The sequence below is a fragment of the Mus musculus genome, chromosome 2 (genome assembly GCF_000001635.26).
Source record: "Mus musculus strain C57BL/6J chromosome 2, GRCm38.p6 C57BL/6J".
Lineage (NCBI taxonomy): Eukaryota > Metazoa > Chordata > Mammalia > Rodentia > Muridae > Mus > Mus musculus.
In genome coordinates, this window is record NC_000068.7 from 144090613 (window position 1) to 144107424 (window position 16812).

General features: G+C 47.1%; 2 long non-coding RNA genes across 4 annotated transcripts in view; both read right to left on the reverse strand.

Moving 5' to 3' along the window:
* The window catches only part of Banf2os, a 148719-nt gene that overhangs the window by 31471 nt on the left and 100436 nt on the right, over nucleotides 1–16812 (reverse strand). The gene's annotated exons all lie outside the window — the stretch shown is intronic.
* On the reverse strand, nucleotides 8203–10877 carry LOC108168800. 3 transcript variants are annotated; one of them, XR_003953917.1, is made up of 3 exons: nucleotides 10804–10877; nucleotides 9747–9905; nucleotides 8203–9040 (listed from the first exon to the last, which is right to left on the reverse strand). It is a non-coding gene; the product is annotated as an uncharacterized LOC108168800 (long non-coding RNA). The 3 variants fall into 3 exon arrangements; XR_003953918.1 differs by lacking the exon at nucleotides 10804–10877 and adding an exon at nucleotides 10662–10739; XR_001783492.1 differs by lacking the exon at nucleotides 10804–10877 and having other exon boundaries at nucleotides 8306–8368; nucleotides 8880–9040; nucleotides 9747–9785.

Consider the following 16812-nt stretch of genomic DNA (forward strand, 5'->3'; position numbering starts at 1 on the left):
GGCAGAGGGAGGCTGGTGAGAGTGGAGTGGTGATGGGAAGGGCCATGGACAGGAGACCGGGCCCTAGAGGCAGGCAGCTCAGGGTTTGTGGACCATGCCAAGGAGGCAAGTGACAAGGAAAAGCTGCGCTGTAAGGAATAAGTCAGGGAGAGTCAGGGAGAAGTGGGGATGGATACCAGTGAGGAGCCTCAGGTCCAAGATGATAGGTTAGGAGAAGGGCTTTGTGGAAAAGTCAAGCTGGAGGAGATGGAACAGTCGGCTCTTGTGAATGTATTGAGTGTGTGAAGTAGAGTCGAGAACCAAGCAGAGCACCTAGGTTTCCTTATGTTGGTCATTTTAAATGGTACGTTAGGCATTGTGGGTACTCTTCCATGGGGGCTCTGGATTCTGTTCTATTTCTCTGTGGAGCCTTGCACTTGTTTGAGTGTTTGCTTACTTTATAAAGAAGCAAGCTTGCTGGGGACTGTAAAGTCTGCCTCTGGTGGCAGTTCAGTCCCCAGCATTGGCTAGGTTATAGGGAGTTCTCCTTACATATGTGTTATTCAAGATCAATGCTGAGCAGATTATCTGTCACACAGAATCTGGACCATCTCTTTGGTCAAAGTTTTCATTTTAGTATAACTGTAGAATAACATCCCCTGTTTAAAAAAAAATCATGCAAGATAGCTCTAAAACTTTTTGCTGTTTTTGCATGTGCACATGCACGCACATGGGCACACACACACACACACACGGGCACACACACACACACACACACACACACACGGGCACACACACACCCCATTTCCAAGCCACAAGGGCCTTAGTTGAAGTTGAACTCCCTCCCTTCCTTCCAAACCTGCTCCTTCCTTGATTCCTGCTACCCCACACATCTCAAAAATTTGTTCAAGATGGCCTGGCAGTTAAGGGCACATGCTGCTCTTTCAAAGGACTTAAGTTTGGTTTCCAGCATCGATGTGTAACAGCTCACATTCACATACAACTCCAGTTTTAGGGGAGCTTACCTTCCTCTGACCTCCTAAGACACCTAAACCACCTACACGCTCTCTCTTTCTCTCTCTCTCTCTCTCTCTCTCTCTCTCTCTCTCTCTCTCTCTCGCGCGCGCGCGCGCACACACACACACACAAGTAAACAATTTAAAGAAGAGGAAGAGGAAGAGGAGAATGTTGAGGATCGGTTCTAATACTTTGAATTAATCTGGCTCCCAAAATCTAGAATCTGAGTGTCCAAATGCTGAAAGTCCTTGTCCCCAATTGGTTTTTGATCAACCAATAAAGAGCCAACAGCCAATTGCTGGGCAGGTAGACTGACATGGGTCTTGGAGATTTGCATGGCCTAGGAACTGGGCAAAAGGAAGGAGAGGAGAATCACCAGGATTTGGAGGGAGACAGATTAGATTTAGAGCCGCAGAAGAAAAATCATCTGAAATGTAGGTGAGAAGGAATGTGGTTCCTGGAAGGGCTGCCCAGAAGCCTCTTAGGCAGCAAAGATTAGGGGGCTGCCCAGAAGGAGCCAGGGCAGCAAAGATAAAATATAGAATTAGAGGGTGTTAGGCCAGGAGTACTGGGAAGAAATGTGTGCTAGCCACAGGGAGGATTAGAACTGCCCAGCCTTTGAGCTAGTCAAAGCGAATCAAAAATTAGCTGGGTGTGTGTGTGTGTCTTTCATTTGTGAATCCGGCAAGCAAAGGAGACCAGCCAGGATCAAAGTGATTAGCTAAAATTACCACTACAGAAGGAGGAAGAGGAGCCACAAGGATGGTTCAGTTCCAAGCACCCATGTTAGGTGACTTCAGCTCCAGCCTGTACTCTAGCCCCAGGGAATCCAACACCTCTGGACTCTGGGCATTTGCCCATGAAAGCACATGTACCTGTGTACACACACACATGGCCTAATATCTTAGAGATTCATTCAACTTTCCTGTAACGATCATTCATTCCTCTGCCCCTCAGCGTGGATGTAGCACATTGGAGACCATCTGGACTGGTCCAGACTTACAGCCCTGACACCAAGAGCTGCAGTCAACATCTGACTGACACTCCTGCACAAATCTGTTTTCATATCTCTAGGCTAAATGTGTAGGAATGCACTCTCCAGTTGTGTCATAGTTTAGTTTTTAACAGAAACTTCCATGCCGTTTTGCAGAGTGGTTATACCACCATCCATCTATACATCCCACTAGCCACGGATGAGCTGTCCAGTTTCTCCCCAGTATCCTTGACGTTCCATTTCAGCCATCCTGAGAAGAGTGAAGATCTCTCATCATAGCTTTTATTTGCATTTCCCCAGAGGCTGAAGCCAGTGAGCCTCTTTTCATGTGCTTATTTGCCATCTGTAGACCCTCTTTGGTAAAATGTCTATTCATTTCTGAGCTTCCTCTTTTGAAAAGCGAAACTGCCCCAGTAAATCCGATATCTGTTTCCCTGCAAGTCTTCACATTTGCAGGAGCCACATCTACCAACAGGATGCCTGGTCAAGCATCATTGCCCCAGGGCTCAGGAGATGATTATGGCCCATCAGCAAGGATGGCCAAGATGCTGTGATGTTGTTAAGTAGGGCAGGAGATGGGATTCATTTGTTTTCTCTCTTAATTGCTATCACTGTGTTTGTGGTTGTGATGAAAACACAAACAATTTAAAGGGTGAAGTGATTAAGTTAGATTCATGACTTTAAAGGTGTCAGCTCATCCTTGCAGAGAGGGTGTGGAGGCATAGAGGAGTTCACGTGATGGTGACAAGAAAGCATAGAAAAAGAAGGAAATGGGAAGAAGCCAGGATACAGCCCAAGGACACCCTCCAGAGGCCTGTTCAGCTCTCCCCTGGCTTCTGCCTTCACTACCCTCAATAATGCCATGGTGTTATGAATCCATCAAGGGATTAAACCACCACATCAGGGCCCTCCAGGTCTAAGGTAAAGAGGAGAAACACCTTCACAGACATGCCCAGAGGTTTGCTTCATTATCCTGTGGATCCATAACCCAGTCGAGTTGACAATCAAAACCAGCACTGCCCCACCCCTTTTCCAATGGGTAGGCAGAGGCCTCTTAACCCAGCTTATAGGACCCCGAATCTCCAAGATCTTCCCCAGACTTCCTTTCCTACAACCTGTCTCAAAGTCACAAAATAAAGACTTCACTGTGATGCGCATAAGTTTTTAGTATTAATTAAAACTCTATATGTATATATGTCAATAATACAGTTAGCACTCGCCTGGACCAGAAAGGGAAGAAGTTGAAAGGAAATATTTAAGAGATATCACAGATTAGTGTGAGAAGGAAAGGGGCTAGCCTGGGTCTCAGGCAGCTGGTGTCTGTGGCCCGCACTGTCACTACTCTCTCAGATCTTGCTCTCTGTGACATCAACTACAATTTGTACAATGTAGGAGACATTGGACTCACCCACCCAGAAAGGGTGGAGCTGTTACTGGGCTCCAGTATGTCGTCTTAGGACAAGGCAATGATCTGCTGAGTTGCAGCCTAGGTCCAAGGCACCATATTGGGCAGTTCATGAACATCAAGGTAGCAGAAGTGGACAAGCTATGCAGATACAGTCTTTGATGGTCCCTCTAAGTTTATTGGTGACTTGGAGGGTTTCAATGAGGTCATCAAGGATACACAAAGTTCATTCTTCCTTTGTTCATGACACAGTCCCAAGGTTGGAAAGTTTTAGCTTGACTTCAGCCCAAATCTCCCCTATCACCCTGCCCTATAACCTTCCTCCTGGCTTCAGACTCCTGCTGACCTCACTGGCGGTTGATGGTAACACTTGTGAATATAACTAATACTCCCCTGAAACAATACAGGTCTTCTTCTCACTTTGAAGACCAGGATGTGTGTGTGTGTGTGTGTGTGTGTGTGTGTGTGTGTGTGTGTACGTACACAGGCATGCCTTCTGCATGTTAATTCAGAAATGCTAAATCTCTTACAGTCCTGTAGCCTTGCTGCCTCTGAGTCCTTTGCGTTAGTCATGAAGATATTAAAAAGGCAGGGAAGAAAATGAAGAAGACACACCCTTTTCCCCCAACCACTTCATTTCTATTCACATTCCATTGGTGGGGTCGTATGCCCTCCCTGCCAGTATACAGTGGGTATATATAATTTCTAATGGAAACTCCCTGGGTGCAACTTTGGATATGTCTTAGTCTGCTTATTATTTCTATGCCAAAGTACTTGAAACTAGACATGTTATAAAGAGTGGTCTATTTGGTCACCCATATCCACTTGGGAGCTGGGAGGGGTGAGTCTTTCTGCTGCACATCATAGGGCAAAGTAAGCAATCATATGGTTTTATTTATGAGTCATTAATGTTACCATGGAGCCTCCAACCTCATGACCTCTAACTCTGAATGCCTCCCAAAGGCATCCAGAGACCTTAAACACATAGCATGATTTGGAGGATTACGTTTTCAACTTCAAGGGAAAAAAGGAATATATGCTTTTGTAATCTGGCTGGTATGCCAGCCTCCTCTTCTATGAGATCAGCCACCCACAGACAAGTCCCTCATTGTCATCTGTTTTTCGGACTACCAGTATCAAGGTCTAAGACATTCAGAGCCTGCATCTCTTGTAACAAGCAAGACCCAACAAGCCTATGGGTTTGTGAAAGACAATGGTTGGCCTTACTCAAGTTTCGTAGAAATCTAGTTTACAAGTTATAACCCCCGAGCTACCCTCTTATCTTGTAATGTAGGATTAGTTGGAATCAGGAATAAAAGTAGACCAACAGGGGAAAGGTCGGGCCGGCACAAGATCAAATCTCATCCACATGCTTTAGTATTTTTGTTTAGCATGAAATTTCTTTGTTCACTTTTATCTGTAAAATATTGTATCAGGGCTGCGGATATTCTTAGTGGAAGAAGCCTTCCATTGCCATGTCCTAGGTTCAATTCCTGTGCCTCCAAGAAGTGTTATGTCTTTGATTACTGAGTTCTTGGCGTCCACGGCAAGTATGTCATTTGCCTTTCACTTAGCCTGGCTTCTCCAGGCCTCAGACCTCCCCTCACCAGAGGCCAGCCTCAGTTTCTCTCGTGTTCTTTCTGACAGACTAACATTTGAAGATGTACACAGTTCTGAGGAAGACCCTTGTAGTAGCAGAGGAGACTGAAGGCTGCAGATTCAGGTCAGGGGCCTTAAACAGGGCCTGGGGCTAGAGGCTACAAGGAAACCTTTGTCCTTGTCCTGGGGAAGAGTCATCTAGATACCTCCCTCTGCCCTTGGCTGGAGCTTGGAAACTGAACAGCAAGTGGAAAGAGAGCCACTAGTTCAATGGTTCTTGACCTCTTTGTGTGTGTGTGTGGGGGGGGGATATTAAACAATTCTTTCACAGAGGTTGAATTAAGATATTTACTTTACATTATGATTTATAGCAGCAAAATTATAGCTATGAAATAGCAACAAAATAATTTTATGGCTGGGAGGTCACGACCACACGAGGAACCTTATTAAAGGATTACAGCTTTAGGATGGTTGAGAAGGGCTGCTCTACTTTATTCCTAGGTGGGACCTTAGGCCTTCAAGCTCTCTGGGTGGTATGACCTGCTTATCTCAGTTCTCTGGGGCCTTTTTAATTGAGTCCTGTGAGCTTTTCAAATTGAAGTCACTTCTCACAAAACTCCAATAGCAAAGTCACTATAGTTGCCTATTTGAAAATAGGGATTTTTCCTCAGAACTGTGTGGTCTCACCTGGTTGCCCCAAGGCTCCATTCCTTCACACCATGCTCATTGTAAGCCTCTCTCCACTCTCCCCCTCTTGCCCTGCCCCTGCCCAGTTTAGTTTGTGTTTCTGTCAGCCATTGCTTCCTGTCCTTGTCTCTGTCTCTCCCCTTCCCCATTACAACTCCCCATTCCCGATCCCTGTCTCTGTCTGTCTCTGTCACATGTGTGTGCAACAGGTCTGGCCTCTCTGATACTCTCAAGGCTCAGTAACAGATGGGCATAAACGAGCCCAGGAGCATTTAGGATTCTGCCCTGCACTCCTCCCAGGCCGTCAGAATCCCATCTGCCCTGAAGCACCATGTTAGGTTTGGTGGCTCAGGGAGCATCCTGTGGCTGGGTGTAGGGAAGAAGGAATGTGGTCCAGCAGGATCCAGGCTCTTTGTTGGAGGTCATGAGAGCAGGTGGCTTCTTTTAAAACAAAAATTAAGTGTTTCCTGAAACCACTGGATACATGGCACCTCAAAAGGGAAGGCCCCAAACCCTTAGGATAGCAAAATCTCTCCTCTAAAGAAAACAAACTATTTAGGAGTCCTTGGTTCAGCTTTCATCTGAACCCCCCCCTCCTCACACCCCCCCCCCCGTTTAGCTTCAAGGAGAAGTCTGTAATAGCCCAAAAGACACATTCAGGAAGTTTCTGGGGGTGGGGGTGGGGGTGGGGGCAGTGGAGGCAGGGGCGCCACTCATGATCACTTCACGTTAGAAACTACCCAAGTACTTTCTATCTAGAAATAAGATAATAACAAGAGTCTAGTGAAAATGAATCAGTTTTTAATATACCATTCTGAAGAAAGGGACTCTGCCTAGAGCTAAAGCAACAATGTCTGACTGTGGTGAGTTAGTGCAAGACAGTGACTTTAAAAAAAAAAAAAAGTCCTCTTCATCAAAAGAAATTACCCTTCTCTTCTCTGTAAGTCAGGGTTCAGGGTTTGCTCCCAAATGCTCCATCTCATTGGCTTAGGCCACAAAATCTCATCCAATGAGCAAAACTCGGGGTCGGAGACATCTCCCACCATACTTAGTCACTCAGCAGACCAACTTTCAGACTCTCAAAAAGTCCCAAGAAAAGCAGGCCCGGCTAGAAAGCCAAGAGAGGGAACTTGGCCCCTTTGCAGTTCTGATGAACTCTGAGAACACCTCATATTGAAAATGAACCATAATAATCATCCCCTAGAAGACTCACCATCAGTAACAGTGTAAACAGAGCAGGCAATAATTATATTGAGTGCATAAATAAACCAGTGCAACCCAGTGCAACAAGAATGAACTATCCAAAATCGTATAGAGAGCCCCCTTGTTGGCAAGGGATATGCCACACTGAGAGCAGTGTTAGATGCTTCCATGGGGCTGCGAAGCTGAAAAGACAGAGCACATGTATGCTTTGTGGTGATGGTGGCTGCCACAACAGGCATAGAGGCTGAGGAGGCCTCTGGTATCCTAATGCTTCTTGACCCAGGTCCTCATCACCCCACACATCCCGCTTGTGAGAACGTGTCAAGCTATACAATAATGTCAAGCATGACTCTTTCCATGTCTGCAAGACTTATGGAAGTCAGGGACAAAATGCAGCCATCTTACCTAATGACTGGACACTTGAACTCTAGAAGGAGTGAGTGAGGGGTCTTGGGAAGATGTGCAAGGTCCCACAGATCCTGAATGCCTTTCAGGGAGGGGTTGGCCCTCAAAGTGTCTCACTTCCTTCAATCAAAGCATCTATGTCACATGGAATGGGACAACATTTGTGTGACTCTGTTTTCTGCTATTGTACCAAATACCTAAACTAAATCAACTTAAAAAGAGAAAGGGTTGGTAGGGGGCAAAGCTCAGCCCTCAGTCGAGTGCTTCCCTGTGGCTGCTGTACAGTCCCAGGCTGTCTGATTCTTTCCTGTGGCTGGTATGCAGTCCCAGACTGTCTGATTCTCCGCACTGGAGGAGGGGAACGGAAGGACATTTATTTTTGGCTCACAGCAATTTTGGAAGGTTGTGTGTTTGTTTGTTTGTTTTTATTTGTTTCTGTTTTTGTTTTTCCAGACTGGTTGCTCTGTGTAGCCCCAGCTGTCCTGAAACTTGCTCTGTAGACTAGGCTAGCCTTGAACTCAGAGATTCGCCTGCTTCTGCCTCCCAAGTGCTGGGATTAATCACCCAGCCTCGTAAATTTTAATTCATGGTTGTTGGTCCTATTTCTTTTGATGCTCTCAATTTTTAAAATCTATTCATTAACAAGGCCCATAACTTTTGATGTTTTCCTCAATTTTTCATTGTTGAGTAAGTCAAACATCTGTACAAATAACATGATTACCCTGGTCCAATTCTATTATTAACAATTTAGGGTCAGTCTTACTGCCTCTACACTCCAACAATACTAACTGTCAATCATTTCTTCTGTAAAGGTTCTGTAATATTTTTTTCATCTAAAATATTTCATTTAAACCAAATTATAAACCTTAGTTTGGGTTTCATTGCTATGAAGAGACAACATAACCAAGGCAACTTTTATAAAGGACAACATTTAATTGGGGCTGGCTTACAGTTTCAAAGATTCAGTCCATAATTACCATGACAGGGAGCATGGCAGCATCCAGGTAGAAATGGTGCTGGAGAAGAAGCTGAGAGTTCTACATCTTCTGCAGGCAGCCAAGAGGAGGCTGTCTTCCATACTGGGCAGAACATAAGGAGGAGACCTCAAAACTCTCTCTACTGAGAAGAGAAGGGCAACTCTCTCACAATGCTCAGGCTAGGGGCGGGGCCAGCTCTCTTTCCAAGGAATGGAGGTAGCAAGAGGTAAGAAGGAGGAGGGCATTTCTTGCAACCATACCATCATACACCTAATGAGGGGAGGGGCCAATTCTCCCTGCAACGTAGCTCAGCTCTACACAGGAGAAGTGCTGGCCCATTCTCCTGAGTACTACAGTTGGTGAGGGGTGGGGCAAGCTCTGCACATAGGGATGCGCAAACATCAACATAACCCCAGGTGACAGTCCCAACCAGGATGTTGCATGATCTTTGCTGCTGCAGGGCCATGGACACAGACATGGCTCTCAGCAGCAGCATGGCCAAGGACCTCACCACAGCGTCAGATGGCATTTCTGGCTACTCACATCAGGCTGTTCCTCACTACCAGCTCACACACTTCTGCTTCTCTTTCTCTTCCATCTCTCCACCACTTACTTGCTCATCTTAGTGGCACTCGGGGCCTCTGGGTATCTGAGGTCATCTGAGGAGTGTTGTGACCCGAACCCTCGCTACATGATGCCCAGTAGGAGTCTTCTTGGGAGTGCTCTGTCCTCCTGGGCCACAGGCCACCAGCAGGATCCCCAGATTTCTATATGCTGCAAGAGCCAAAGGAGACAAGATGAACTCCTGGATGCAGCTGTGGACTTATGGCTTGCCCATGCTGGGAAGAGGGCAAACCTCACTGTCCTGCCATCAAGAGCTGCCTCTTATGTGTCCAGGTTGGGAGATCCTTGGATTCAAGGTGGAACAAAGAACCAAAGAACTCTGGGCAACTGCAGGATTGTACATGGTTCCTAAGATAGCCTATAGTGAGTGTGAACCTTTCCCCTAAGAACAGTCATAGTCAATACATTCGAACTGCAGCTGATTGCCCCTGACTTACCAATGGTTCTACTTGATGGCTTTTGGCTCTCTGATAAAGTGGAAGGAGTAGAGCTTTCTCTAGCTTAGTGGAACTTCAATTAAGATATAAACTAAGGAACAGTGCAACAGCATTTGAGGCATCACTTCTCCAGGAGAAAGCAGGGCAATGAGGCATCTTGGGAGTGGAGAGGGGCATATTGTAGGTGGAAGTGAGACATCTTGCAGGTGGAGAGCATGAAAGCAAGTGAGATGACCCCACCCCTCATCTGGGTAGTGCTGGAGAAATAACCCAGTGGAGTGAGTGCAGGAGACCCCGTGGAGAGGTCACAGGAGATCTCACCCTAATGGTATGAGCGTGGGAGATCTGTCAGGCTGACCAACCTAACCATGACCCAGGCCCAGATCCAGGGCTTTGAATTGGCCCACCCCAATACCTACCCTATCGATGAACTGCTGGAGTGTGTGAAGGGGCTGATCCTACAGATCCAAAGCCATGATCTCCATGACACAGGGCCACATCAGGATATCTGAGAGGAGTCCTGGTGAGGATCTAGTATTGATGGTGTAGCAGAAGCCTCAAACCAGAACAATGAGTCTCTGCAATGAACATTTGCAAGAAAAGCTGTTTGAGCAAAAGGATATACACTGTGGGACACAGTGTGACACACTGCAGCTCCCCCTTGGGATGTTTGGTTTTTTGGGGGTACAGGTTGCATGGCAGAGGGTAGATATGGAGGGACAAGGAGATGAGTGGGATTGGGGTGCACGATGTGAAATTCACAAGGAATCAATAAAGAGCTAGAAAAAACCAAAAGTAATTAATTAAATTAAAAAAAAAAGGAGCTCTGGGGATCCTTTGTCAGAGTTTACCAGTCAGGACGTGTGATTTGAATAAGAACAGCCCCCATAGGCTCACATATTTGAACGCTTAGTCACCAGAGAGTGGCACTGCTCGAGAAGGATTAGGAGGTGTGGTCTTGTTGCCTTGTTGGGGTAGGTGTGACCTTGTTAGAGGAACGGTGGGCTTTGAGGTTTCAAATGCCCAAGCCAGGGACAGTGTCTCACTCTCTTTCAGCTGCCTTCCGATCCAGATGACCCAGTGCTCTCAGCTTCCCCAGCACCATGTCTGCCTGTATGCCCCCATACTCCCCACCATGATGACAATGGGCTAAACCTCTGAAACTGTAAGCCAGCCCAATTAAATGTTGTCATTTATAAGAGTTGACCTGATAATGTCTCTTCACAACAATGGAACACCTACTAAGACTGGAGGTTCCATCAAATTCCCACAGAGCCAAATCAGCAGCTTCTCTCTTGAGTACCAGGCAGGGGAGATTAGAGGATCCACCATACCTCCCTCCCAAGGAGCCTCCAGTCAGTGATGGGTGATGTTGGTGGAGTAAATGCCCATTGCCGGACAGTTCTGCAGGATTCTCTGTTTCCAACACTGCTTATTAACGTGGGCTCCCTTGTCTTCCCTGCCCTCCTCTAATACCTGATCTCTGTGAATTCCTTTCGTGTCTATCTCTGGGAAAACGCAGGCAGAGCTCTGAGCTAGGGCTCTTTAGTTCAGGTTGTTGGGCGTCAGCCCCCACCCCACCACGATGGGCATGTCTGTCTGGAGAGCTGCTGTGAACCAGTCATTGTGCAAGGGCGGTTTGCCTCAGAGATCAAAGAAGCCTGTGCATTCTGGGAAAATATTGGGTCACATAGCATGTCATTTCAGAATGGCTCTCAAGTACAGCATTTCCTGCGCTCTGCAATTACAGCCGCTCTCTGTGTTCACTTTAAATGACCGTGTAAGCAGCTATTTACGCTCTGGCCCCCGGCACCACTCAAGGGCTCCTTCTAAATATATCATGGCAAACTCATAACCCTAGGCTGCCCACATGCCTCTGTGCGAGGGGTGCCACCGTGTTCGCGGCTGAGTGCCTACACACAAAGCCCAGCCTGGAGAAACATTCAAAGCCACCTAGCCCTGCCTTTGCTTTTTCCTTCTCCACCGCCTGTTATAGAAGCCACAAGGAATTCCCACAGAGCAGGGAAAGCCACAGAGCTTTGAGAGTCATTGTTAGGTTGGCTTCAAGGGCGAGAATTCTGCAGTCTAACAACAGGCCTGGAACTTACAACGCGTGCCCGAAAATGTTTGTCAGATTCCAAACCCATATTTGTGGGTTACTCTTCTTCCTTCCCTTCCTGCTTCTCTCTTCCTTTCCTCCCTCCCTTCCTCTCTGAAAAAAAAATGATACACATCTTTGCTTGTGATGGGCAGAGACTGGACTCATCAGCCATGCCCATGGATGGGTTAAGGCCATTAGGCCCTCCTATGGAATACTCTCTGGCCTTTTAAAAGTATCTCTTTATACCCTAGGATGGAAGTATCTCTGAGACTTATTAAGGGGTAGGGAGGAAGCAACACACTGAAGGGAGTATACGATGTGTTATCACTTTCGAGATTTCTGGAGCCTGCCTTCAGGGAAGAGAAGCTGAGCCTAGGGACCCACAGTGAGAAGGGAACTGCGGTTCACACTGTATCTGTACATTTTATGTATTCACTTTATGTGAATGCATACATGCACACTCACCAGTAAAAACAACGCAAAGGGAGCTGGTAGGTTACCTCAGTGGGTAAAGCAGACCACCGTCAGTCCTCCGCTTCCATGGAAATGCCAGTGGACATGGCAGCCCACCTGTATTTCCACGGCTCAGGAAACAGAGACAAGACAAGGCAGTCCTGGCAGGAAGCTGGCTAGCTAGACTCGTGGGATGGGTGAGCCCTGGGTTCAGGTGATAGACCCTGTCTCAAATTTTAAGAAGAGCAATTGAGGAAGCCACCCGACATTGACCTGTAGGTTCCCTTCATCTACACACATGCGTGCCCAAATATATACAAACACTGTCCTCGTTAGTTTCTTGTCAACTTGACCCAGTCAAGAGCTATTTGGAAAAAGGAAACAGTTGAGAAAATGTCACATTGCCTACAGGCAAGTCTGTAGGGCATGCTCTTCATTAAGGACTGAGACGGGAGGGCCGCACTCACGGTGGTTGGGGCCATCCCAGGATAGGTGGTCCTGGGTGATATAAGAAAGCAGTCTGAGCAAGCAGTGAGCCACCTGTCTCCAAGGCTTCCGCTCTGGTTCCTGCCTTGAGTTCCTGAGGATATTGACTTCCCTCAGTGGTGGACCATTAACTGGAAGATGAATTAAATCCCTTCTTCCCCAAGTTGCGTGTGGTCAGGGTCTTTATCACAGTAATACAAAACATAACTAAGACAAACACTGGTGAAACATTTGCACACCACAGACACAGAGACAAGCCAAAACTAAAAAGAAAGAAAGACCTGTTGTATGGTCTGAATGCACTCACCATTGTGTGTATTTATTTGTACTGTAGGATTTGGATTCTGTGTGTCTCCCCTGACTCAGAGAACATACATATATACACTGCTCCTAAGTAAGTTGACTGGAGCCTGCACCCCTTCAGAACAGACTGCCAACTGTGCCTCCCTGGGGCAGAAGCAAAAATCGAAACAAAATATTCTTGATGATGGATCTTCCGACATCCATTGATGTAATCACGATAATTCCCCCACAAGTATGCCCAGAGGCCCATTTCTCAGGTGACCCTTCATCCTGTCAAGTTGACAATTAACACTGTCACAGTAACTAGTTTATATATTTGCTATTTTGTCTTACATTGGTATTTTAGAGTGCACTTCTCCATATAAAAGTCTTGCTCACCGTGAGTGTGCTACCTTGTGAGCTATAGTCTGGGTCATCTCACATTTTACCTGTCTCTCAATTGCATCATGAATGTCTGGCCTGAACCCTCTAGATCATGTAAGTTACCATGTTCACTAGATGAAATATCCAAAGATTCTCTGAGTACAGGTCCTTTGTGTGTGTGTGTGTGTGTGTGTGTGTGTGTGTGTGTGTGTGGTATGTGCATCAGATGGCTTCCTCTGTTGCTGTTTTAGGGTCTCCTTGATGCAGAATCTCCCACTGCAGTGGCGGCTCACACTTCAGTGGCTGGCCTGCAAGCTCTCAGGAACCCTGATGTTACAGGTATCCATACCCACGACTGTCTTTAATGTGGTGCTAATGATTTGCAGAGTGAGCACTGGCAGACACTCAGCCCTCTCCCAGCTCTGTGCCCCACCTCCAAGTGGCAAATGATTATATTTGCTGAGTACCTAGAATGTGCCTCGCAGCACTCTCAGATCTGAGGAGCTAGAACAAGATCCTTAAAAACCCTGCCTTTGATGGGGATTAGCTCCGTGGTACAGTGCTTGCCTGGCACATTTGAAGCCCTGGATTCAGAGGGGAAAAAAATCCCTGGCCTCTTAGGATTTACCCTGGGTTGGGTAGGAAAAAAGACAAGTTAAACAGCTGGCGTTGCGGTATGTTAAACAGCTGGCGTTGCGGTATGTTAAACAGCTGGCGTTGCGGTATGTTAAACAGCTGGCGTTGCGGTATGTTAAACAGCTGGCGTTGCGGTATGTTAAACAGCTGGCGTTGCGGTATGTTAAACAGCTGGCGTTGCGGTATGTTAAACAGCTGGCGTTGCGGTATGTTAAACAGCTGGCGTTGCGGTATGTTAAACAGCTGGCGTTGCGGTATGTTAAAAAGCTGGCGTTGCGGTATGTTAAACAGCTGGCGTTGCGGTATGTTAAACAGCTGGCGTTGCGGTATGTTAAACAGCTGGCATTGCGGTATGTTAAACAGCTGGCGTTGCGGTATGTTAAACAGCTGGCATTGCGGTATGTTAAACAGCTGGCGTTGCGGTATGTTAAACAGCTGGCATTGCGGTATGTTAAACAGCTGGCGTTGCGGTATGTTAAACAGCTGGCGTTGTGGTATGTTAAGTTGAGGTTGATAAGGCAGGAAAGATACATAGGAGGTGTCGGGGGAGGAGTGGATTTCAATTTTAAAGTGGGCATGCAAGTGCTAAGGAGGCAAAAATACCTGGAGAAAAAGGTCCGAAGGATGCATAGGTGCAAAGGCTTCTGGGGCTGCAGAGGGTCCACCTCTCAGGGATGGACTCCCCCAACACACCCCCACACACACACACACACACACATACACACCTGCTGCATGTTCAGGGGATTGGAGCCTGGGATCTCCCCAAAACACACACACACACACACACACAGGCACACACGAATGAACACACAGGCACACAATTGTGTGGGGCATGGAAACACCAGAACTCTAGTGAACAGGAGGACCATTTCCATTGGAGGGTGATGTATGTGTTTCATCTGCGAGTGAACACCCAGACAAGAGACAAATCCTTCCTCTCAGGTGGGCAGCTATGGACAACGTCTTAGTTTCTTTTCCAATACTGTGGTAAAATGCTTTGCCAAAAGCAATTTAAAGGAGAAAAGGTTCATTCTGGCAGACACCGTCTGCCAAGGAGGCAGGAACTTAAAGGAACCGGTCAAGCCACATCCACGATCAAGAACAGAGAGCAAGATGAATCCCTGCTGCTTCCCAGCTCCTTTCCTCTCCTTACACAATCTAGGGAATGGGCTACCCACAGCAGGAGGGCACCCCCACCTCCATACAATCAAGATAATCACCCACGGCATGTCCAGCAGCCCCTCTTCCAGGTACTACTACATTCTCTCCAGGAGATAATTAACACTGAGCAATACAGAGTGCTTAATCAGTATAGGGAAGCCACAACACAGCCCTGATGTCCCCAGTTGCCTAAGAATGGGGGAGAAGCTGGAAAAACCTCTGAAAATGGATGCCTGAAAATCCTGCTTGTGGTCACCAGGTGCTTAGCTGAAAGGGGTGCTGTGTTGTATTTGAGCCTCCTGATACACCTCCTAGAATATCCATAGCAACACTATTCGCAAGAGCCCAGATTGGATGCGGTTCACAAGTACCCATCCATGGGAAGACATATAAATAACAGACACTCACACAATGGTGCAGGGCTCAAGAAGAGAAGTTGGTCAGCGGCCTCAGTTCATTAAGTGGTCAGCACATAAACACCAAGACCTTAACTCTGTCTCCAGCACTCACGTAAAAACTGGGTGTGGTACTCTGTGTCTGTAATCCCAGCTCTAACAGGGCAGAAGCAGCTGGATCCCTAGAGTCTGCTACCCAGCCAATCTAGCTGTATCCGTGAGCTCCAGGTTCAGTGAGAGACCTTATCTCAAAATATAGAGCAAACAACCATAAAGGAAGATATCCTTTAACCTCCGAATGTACCCCTATATACACACATATAGGAACATGGACATGTATGAATATGCACACACACACACACACACACACACAAGTAGGATCATAAGAGCTGAGAGACCCCCACTGCCATTCTTGCACACCCCTTCTAGCTCAGTATGAGCATAGTCAACAGAAAAAACTTTTCCCACCATGTACAGCTTCCGTTCAGTTCAATGGTGAGCACTCTTCAGAAACTCTTCTTTATCTTCAACACGGCATTTGCAGCCTCCCTTCCTCCCCCTTCCCCCATCCCACACCCATTCAGGGTCCTCAGAGCATCCACATTCTCTTTCCACATGCCCCCTACAAAGTCGTGGTTTTCCTACATAGGCATTAACCTTTGCAACCGCCCAGTACTTCTAGCCTCCTCTCCCCCTGGGCCCTGGCATCTCCTCCTTCTTTAAAAGCCCTCAGCGTGTCCACAGCCCTGGCAAGCAACAGCCCATTTAAGTGCCCTTGTCTTCTCCCAGATGACACCCCAGGGGGCAGGGGCTGCTTCTGTCTTGTCCAGCATCATGGCTTTAGTCCAGGCATATGGTTAGGAGACACCTAACATGTGTTAATAGAATGGTGCACCTCTTTGGAAAGGACTGTTCCAAAACGTTGGTGGTGTCCACCTACCCCTCTGCTACTATTTATATAACTCTTTTCTCTGAAGCCCATGCACAGGGTACCAGGAAGGCATGCAGGAGGATGCCCGTCTTCTTCTCTCCCTCCAGAGGACTCATCCTGAGGACAGAACCACACTGCTCCCCAGGGTTTCCCTGGGATGGAGCTATGGCTGTATGTATGAATAGAAACTCAGGGTTTCTATTCCTGCACAAATATCATGACCAAGAAGCAAGTTGGGGAGGAAAGGGTTTATTCAGCTTACACTTTCCACATTGCTGTTGATCACCAAAGGAAGTCAGGACTAGAAATCAAGCAGGTCAGGAAGCAGGAGCTGATGAAGAGGCCATGGAGGGATGTTACTGGCTTGCTTCCCTTGGCTTGCTCAGCCTGCTCTCTTATAGAACCAAGACTACCAGTCCAGGGATGGCACCACCCACAATGCCTCTCCCCCCTTGATCACCAACTGAGAAAATGCCCCACAGCTGAATTTCATGGAGGCATTTCCCCAACTGAAGCTCCTTTCTCTGTGATAACTCTAGCCTGTGTCAAGTTGACATGCGAAACCAGCCAGTACACTGCAGTAATGATTTGCTTTGCAATACACCTTCCCAAGGACACCTGGGTTCTCTTTGTCCCTCTCACACACCCTATCAATA